Source organism: Trematomus bernacchii, unplaced genomic scaffold (assembly GCF_902827165.1).
Source record: "Trematomus bernacchii unplaced genomic scaffold, fTreBer1.1, whole genome shotgun sequence".
Classification (NCBI taxonomy): domain Eukaryota; kingdom Metazoa; phylum Chordata; class Actinopteri; order Perciformes; family Nototheniidae; genus Trematomus; species Trematomus bernacchii.
In genome coordinates this window covers 570,578-579,201 of record NW_022987712.1, presented here as the reverse complement: position 1 = coordinate 579,201, position 8,624 = coordinate 570,578, and positions in this window count along the sequence as shown.

Sequence of the window (8,624 nt, the reverse complement as noted above, 5' to 3'; positions counted from 1 at the left end):
TCCCTACAAATAATTATTTATCCGTCCGTTTTCTCAGATATTATTATTTTCTTTCAATATTGACTTTCGTCTCGACACTGTGTCTCTGATCATATTACTTGAGTAAAGGAGTAAGGATGCCAACAGAGCTTTTTTATTTCTGTGGAAAGTCTTATAAACTTCGACAGGCATCCCGTCAATCCCTGGTGATTTGCCAGGAGCGAAATCATTCATAGCATCCAGTAACTCTCCTTCTAAAATGTTTCCTTCACAACTTCATCTCTGATCTACTGACAGTATCTGATCATCATTCTGTGGAACAAATACATCAATATTGGATCCTACAGGAGACTCCGGAGCCTTCTCCAGAGCATATAAAGTTTTTAAATAATCCACCTCTCCAGATAATGTTTCCTGTGGAGATGTAAGTAAAGAACCATTTGGAGTAAACAAGCTGGTAACGATCAACTATCAAAAACAGCTGTGTTAAATAAACGCACGAGGGCTTCTTGATATGAAATAATATTATAAAGGAAAAACAGAACTGATAAACGGACAATCTACTCTTTCCACAAAATAGTCCCCACGGAAGTGTATGTACTACTGTCTCCATCCACACATTCACAACATAAACAATGACAGGTTTTATACGTTATTCAATTATATTGACAGTTTTCCAGCGAAACACAAACAAAACTCAACAAAAAGTCCGCTCTGCGATAAACAGAAATGGTCTTTACTGCCTAATCCAGGCCGCTATAGTTCATTGACAAACAAAAGGCTGTTGCTCCTGCGCCCGTCGGCAGCAAAACACGGAAATGTTTGTAGGCCTATTTAGGCTATAATCCACAAAAAAGGAAACACGATGATCGGCGTGGCACAAAGGAGCGATCTCACCCTGTGTTGGAGAGAATCTCTCTCTCTCTCTGTGCGCGTCCTCTCCACGGAGACGTGCTTCCAGGTCGGTCGATGCAATATCCACATTCAGTTACTTCCCCGTTGCATTTGAACATAATGTATACATGCTGAGGAACTTCAATATCCCGCTGAATACCCGCATTCCCACACACACGCTTCCTCCTCCCGTGAGAACCAGCCCCTGGCGTCCCGGTGGCGCGCGCACTAAAAAGCCTCTGGGCGCGCGACAGGTGAATATGCAGATGAGGCTTGCAGACCCACACCCTCAAAGCGTACATAACAGTGGACATTGCAGTTGCGAGGATAATCTACATGTATCATAGTTCATTTCATTTCATGATAAACAACATGCCTTAAACCTTTTCCCCCTGCCACTACAGTTTAGAAGAAACTCCTTAAATCAAAGTGCGGGCGTCACAAGCTCATGAGGGGTTCTTTGGCAGAATCTCTTTGGTTGAGTCTTAAAAAATGAGCCGTGCACTTTTCCCCTTTTCCATCCATGTGGCACGGGATCTATGAATACCTTTTACACGCTCAGAGTATAACTTTTCCAGTTCTAGTTGTGTATTTGTCATCAAATCAGTTGTTTCTATGGCAACTGCTTTTCATCCAACGTTTGAGTCATTGCCCTCCTCTATTACACTCTTCTCCTTTATCAAATACTGTTTTGTTTCCATGACCCCATCTTAACAGCATGTCCTCTGAACACACACTTAAAGGCTTCCCAGACGTCGCGAGGGTCCCATGAATTGTCATTATTTTGAAACAAATCTTTGATTAATTCTTTAGTTTTTTCATTAAAATCCGTATCATTTAAAAGTGATAGGTTGAATTTCCAATCCCCCCCCTCGGGGATATTCTGCTGTGATAACTTGCAGTGTTACTATGGCATGATCAGATCTTAATCGCTCACCAACACTACATTTTAATACTTTGTGAACCAGGGAAAAGGTGATGAGAAAGTATTCAATGCGACTAGCTCGTTGTTCCCTGCGCCATGTGGCTGCTGGAATTTGGATTTGTTAGTCTCCAAATATCCACTAATCATTTCATCATCTTTGTGGACGTTACTATTGAATATGAGCTTGTAATTTTAAAAAATAATAATATTATAATGATCACAAAACAGCAAGAAGGGTCTTCCAGGTTTGATTGGTTATTTGTAATCTTTATTATACAGACACTTGATAACTGATAGATATAATACCAAGGTATGAGAACACATGATATAACACTGACACCATGACAGATACAGGAGTTATGAAATGCATCAAACATAAATCACATTCTTTCACATCGAATTAAAGAAAATCACAATTATTTGATTTGAAATAAAACATCAGAATAAAAACACAGGATTAAAAATAAGGGGATTAAAATCATTGAATGTGAAAGCGATGTTTAAAAGGTTGATAAGTGAACATTTAACAATATCTATGAAAACAACACGGAGCAGAGCGGAGCAGGGATCCTAACATCACAAGTCTTTACAAGAAGAGCAAAACACATATATTTACAATATACAAGAATATATTCATACAAAACTAAATATATGTTTATATTAAACAATATCTTTATTTACTTTCAACATTTAAAACCCTTTTTTCTCTGTATTTTGGGATATTATATTTTTGGGGTTTTTTATATATTTTATTTACTTTCTGAAGTTTCACCTTTTCTATTTTTAAAATTGTCAAATAATTTATAAACCTTAATAATAATAATAATAATGATGTTACATGTTGCCGTTGGTTCTGTAATTAATCTCTCTCTCTCTCTCTCTCTCTCTCTCTCTCTCTCTCTCTCTCTCTCTCTCTCCTTCTCTCTCTCTCTCTCTCTCTCTCTCTCTCTCTCTCTCTGTCTTTCTCTCTTGTGATCAGCCATTTGGACATGTCAGTAAACTTCTAATATGAAATGTAAAAGCCACTTCCTCCTGACTCTGAAGCGACCCAACAACATGCAGCAGTGTTGTTTGTTGTTAGTCTGAAGTACATGTGTCTTGTTGCTTTATGTTCCTCTCAGAGAACCAGAGTGTGTAGTTCACATGTTCAACACTCTGGAACAAAGACGGAGGTCATTGGCTTCCTCAATAAACTCTGACTCTGTGAACCCTGTCTATATATAGTTAGGAAACTAGTGGACACAACAAAGGGGTTTAACCCTCCAGATGGAGACCCCTCAGTATATGAAAGGTGTTAAAGGGTTAGTTGGATTATAAGGGGAAGTTTGTGGAGGTTTCATGGACTTCTTTCAGAGAGAGGAGAGAGGAGCCAAAACCACTGAGGCTCAAACTGCATGAACGACATCCCTTTCTATTTCTAGAGTCACCAACAACTGTGTGAGTGTTCAGCATCAACTGAGGTGAATACAGAGAGTTACGTGTATCAGTGGAAATGTGTATTTCCTCTTTCAAGTTTCAAGTGTGGAGGATTTATTGTCATGTGCACATTAGCTACAGAGTAGATATGACTCCTCCAACAGAGCAACATGAATATATTTAGGACATAAAACTAATAAAACAGATGAAATAGAGCATGAACAACATCCCTTTCTCTCCGTTAGGGCTTCCTCCAGTTCACAGTCCACTTAAGGTATTTAAAGGGCCCATGTCATGGCCATTTCCACTGATCATAATTACATTGTTGAGGTATACTAAAATAGATTTATACTGTGCAATTTCCAAACTCACATTGGTTTCGCATACAGCATCTCTGTCAAGCATGTGTATTCAGCAGTATTCACTTTCTCCACTAAACGACTCGTTGGAGCTCTTGCCCCCCCCTCCCTGTGAGCCTAGTGTGCTCCGATTGGTCAGCTCGGCCACTCGTTCTGATTAGTCAACCACCAGAGAGGCTGCGCCCATGTCAGTGCTTTTCCCGGCTGCTCTCAGCGTAACATCAGTCTTATCATGGTGTCGGTACAGCGGTATATTTTATATACATATATTTTTAACTGTTGTTATAGAAGAGTGTGACGGCCCCAGGGCCTTTGTCTTACGATGGGGTGGAGCTGAAGAGGCTAATCAGCACGATCACGGACACCTCCGGACACAGTCTCTCTCCAAAGCGGCTGCAGGAAGACTAACTCTGCGATCCTCTCAACCACCTATCTTTGCATTTACCACAATAAATGTGCCGTGGTTTTGTAAACTCGTGTATGTCTCCTTGTCTTTCCGTTGTGGCCTACGAGCTACTCTCATAACAAAGAGTAAGTTATTTTTACCCGTTATAAACTACTACTGTTTGATGAGAAATCAAATCATGGTTTGCAGTATATGAATTCAGGGAAGAAAGGATAGGCCTACTAAGTATTTCCATTAAACTTTATTTTTAGAAATGTACAAAATGAACATAAATATAATATACACGGTATATCATCCATTCCTCCTCCTCGCATCTTGCCTGCGCACAGTCGGTGCGGTGCCTTTTAGCACCCTCAGTAGTAGTAGAATCCCTTCCCCGTCATGGATTGTCCGCCAGGATCTGGCTGGACGAAATCAAATGCAAATCACAAAATATTAGAGAAACTTAGTTGTTTTAGACTCGTTAGTAATAGTTGTGTAATGAACAGCTTGCCTGCTAATATGCTAACCTAGCTTTGTTTACCTTGGTAGCTAACACGATATGAACGTTAGCTTGGAGGAAAGGCAACTATAATGCAGTGTAATAAAACTACTATGAACAAAAGCTAGTGGTTCATATTAGGCTAGCAATAACGTGTTTATAATTGCAATCGTATACGGGTATTCTGCTACCATACAATGTAACTTGCATGAATACATTGTTTTGCGCTAGCATACAGCTAGCCTCGTTAGCTACATGCAGTATATGTACGGTCACAATGTACGGTAAATCACAGTACAGTATACTGTATGAGTATTCCGTGTGTGTGACTGCAGACATTCTCCTGCCATGACAAACATGTAAGGCCATCTGCTGACATTGTAGTTGATATATTTAAACGCTAGCAACGTAGCATCACAAAAATGTTTTTCTGACCAAAACTAGCTCTAGCTCCGTGTGTTAGATCGCTACGCCAGCTATAATGTAATTACGTTTCGCGACTGACCGGCAAATCACCCGGAGTATACTGTCAATAGGTATTTTGTGTGTGAATGCAGACATTCTCCTGCTATGAGATACATGTATGCAAGGCCATCTGCTGATATTAGAGTTGATATATGGAAACTGGAGTAAGAAGATATGATTCTACACTGTACTGAAGTAAACATGTATTGTTTGAACTGTTTTATGTAATCACAACGGTTTGGGTAATTATATATAGAATAGGAATGTTATTCTCACTTTCAAACTCACTGACTTAGAGATTCTGTGTTTCACACACCAACATTGATCCTTATCACCACTAAGAGCCAGATGCTGTTTCTAAGTCGTTAAAGACATCGTAAAATAAGAAAAGATCCCCTGGAAAAGGTAGGGAGGGGAGATCGGGACGGAGATAAGAATTGACTTGCACTAGTGTGGTTTGGGGTCTCACTCTGTTCGAAACTCTGATTGACCTCGGCCAGAAGCGAATCCAGCCAGTCAGGGCACTTGGGGGAGGTGTCAGTTTAAACAGCTCCTCCCCAGGGCTTCTCTGATTCGCTTGGGAGAAAAGTGGGAAGGAAGAATCGACAAATCTCCGCCCCAAAGACAGATAGAAATACTGACGTTTGTGTGTGTAAAATTGCTTTTGGGTTTTGGTGAGTTTGTTGGTCCTGATATCTGTGCCGCATCGAATCACAAACTTGAAGTCCAATTTCTTCTCGTTTGATGACTTTGTCTGGTCCCGATGCATTTATCCGCATCGCATCACAAATCTAAAAGTCCGGGGTACTCGAGTATACTCTGTATAACTTGTATATGTGTTTGGTTTCTACTAGAAGTAAACTCAGATAATTTGTTATAACTTTGATTCCGGTGTTTTCAATTCCTTTCTTAATTTAATAGAGATCCAGCCTCATCCAACGAACGGCGCGTAGCAGAGGTATTCTACTCCACAAGTGGTGACTCCCGACGTTTGTGAGCAGATCTCTAGAAAGGAACACCGACAGCCAGGGACAGAATCCAGTCCAGGGGGAGGACAAAGAGACACTGTTGACAACTGCAAGCGCGCTATACACAAAAGGTGAGCAGACACCTGTTTTGAATATCAAAATCTGTGATTGATTATACTAAAACTTTAGAGTTGTCAGCGTTCTCACTGTTCTTAGTCACGGGGAAATACAATACATATTCTAGTTAAATTAGATTATAGTGCTTAGAGAAGGGTATTCAGTCCTGGATCTAGAGCAAAAATAGTGTTTGAGTGTGGCGGGTAGATCCCAGCCCTTCACTCACTAAATACGAAGGCTGCAAGGCTAGAAAAAGAGGGTTAAATTCCCCGCAGATCATGATAAGATTGATTAATGCGGTTACCTTGCAAGCGCTTTAATTAAAGACTACTTAGGTGTCAAATAGGGTTAAATTCCCCGTAGGTCAATATAACATTGATGAATACGGTACCTTACAGTGCTTTCATTAAAGACTGTAAGGCTGTAAAAGAAGGGTTACATTCCCGCAGGTCATGATCAGATGATTAATGCGGTTACCTTTCGTGGTGCTTTAAATGTATAAAATGTCTGTAATTGTTATATGGTGGTGAGTAGAGGAGGAGGAGAGAGACGCGACCTCCAACTAATTATTTGGAACGACCGTATCTCATCACAAAACTGTTGTGGGGATAATCAGGCTCATTAAACGTGACGATAAAGAGATTTTGTTGACTGAGTTTTTAACTCTTGACCTGAAGTCGCAATCACCGTGAGGGGATTGTAGAAGCCTACTTCTGGAAGTCACGCTATCTGTTGAAATAACATCGCACAATAAAAATTTGCCTGAATGTGATATGATAAGGTATGAGAAGCTCTGTGTGATTTTTTAAAGTCAAATCTGTGTGTGTAATACTTGAGAGACAGAGAGCAACGAGAAGGTGGTATAATGTCTGAGACCCTACCTCCACCCTAAGGAGATAAGGGCTCACAATGCCACTTATGAGTATCCCATCTAATACTCCTAAAGGAAAACACATTGTTAGACCTGATATTCAGGGATAAGAAATGTTGGAAATAGTAATGGAAGATATTGAAAAATCTTAAACTGGATCAACCAACATGTTAGTGAACCCTGCTAATATGAAGCTAATACATGTAGAAAGACTAGCAGCAGCTCTGGCAAAGACAATAGGTCCTAGCATGCAAGCACAGAGCGGTAATATGATAAGGGCTATTAAACTGACCCTTTTTGGGAATGGGATTTTCCGTTACATAACGGAAGACTCGATTCAGGCCTTAAAGAACGCTTTACAAACAAGTCAGGGAGTGTTAAATGTGGAGCTATGTTGCTCAAAAGGGAACTTACACTTTTGGGAAGAGATCTCCCTTTCTCTGTCGTGAGGTGCTGCTGACTCAAAGCAGCATACAGGGTCAAAGACAGGCGTGACCTCTGGAGAGGAAGAAATCTAAATCTGAACAGACCACAGAGCCCATTAAAAGGTTTTATGGCCTCTACACTGAGAGGAAGATCTGGAGATTGTAAGGAACTCTCCCTAAATATCCACCCCACACCATTGAGGGGAAGAGTGTTCCTTTCACCAATAAACAAATCATCTCTTAACCAAGTCAGATTTCAAAATAGCCATACCTCAAGTGTTAAGAAAAGAGGGAGATCATCAAAAGTTATCGATAATTGCCCAGTATATTAAATAAATACAAACGGACACGTATCAATATAAGTCAGATAATGTAGACGAGGTCAATCATGGAAGAAGGCTGACATTTAATGCCTGATATATAAGTAATAGTAATAATAAATATATAGCTGATATTAAATAACTGATGTATAAGGCTCGATATTTCTGAAAATAGAACGCCGTTAACGGTGTTCCTATTTTCAGAAAAGGGGGAAAAGGATAGGATATACATCAGACAATATGTATGTGAGATTATTACGTTTTTAGGAGAAATGTATCAATTTAAAATACTAGTTATGGTATTTTTGTTTTGTTTTATTTGTTGCTTTTAAGAGAAATTGATACATTTAAATAATCTAGCTTGGTTATTTTTTGTTTTGTTAGTTTTGTTCCTTTTTGTTTTATTTTTATTTTTGTTCTATTTTTGATTTTTATTTTGATTTTGATTTTGATTTTGATTTTTGATTTTTTGAGATGATTTCAAAACCATTTCCAGCAACTTAAGGGCTTGGTATGAGACTTCTCCATACAGGCTGCTGACGTCAAAAGGGGGGAGAGAAACACAAGGCCAACACAGCAGATTACGTCTGGTTGGAGGGGACCTCCCATGCCGTTCGCCTAGATGGAAAGGGAGACAACTGGCCACTGGAGCCAGTGTGCGGTCGGGGGAAAAACACCTGCGAGGACCCTGGACGACATCAGGACAGAGTTGGCCCTCGTCGCGAGGACCCTAGACGACATCAGAACAGATCTGGCTCTCGTCAAGGCAGTCGACCCAGGAGGCGCCATCAGCGGGCCGGAGGAGGAGGATCAGGACATCTCTCCAGCAGTCAACCCGGAGGCGCCATCAGCAGACCGGAGGAGGAGGATCGGGAGGACATCTCTCCAACAGTCGACCCGGAAGCCGCCATCAGCGGGCCGGGGGAAGACAATCAGGCCACATCTCTCTAGCAGGCACCCCAGAAGCCGCCGTCAGCGGGCTGGGGGGACGAAGACAT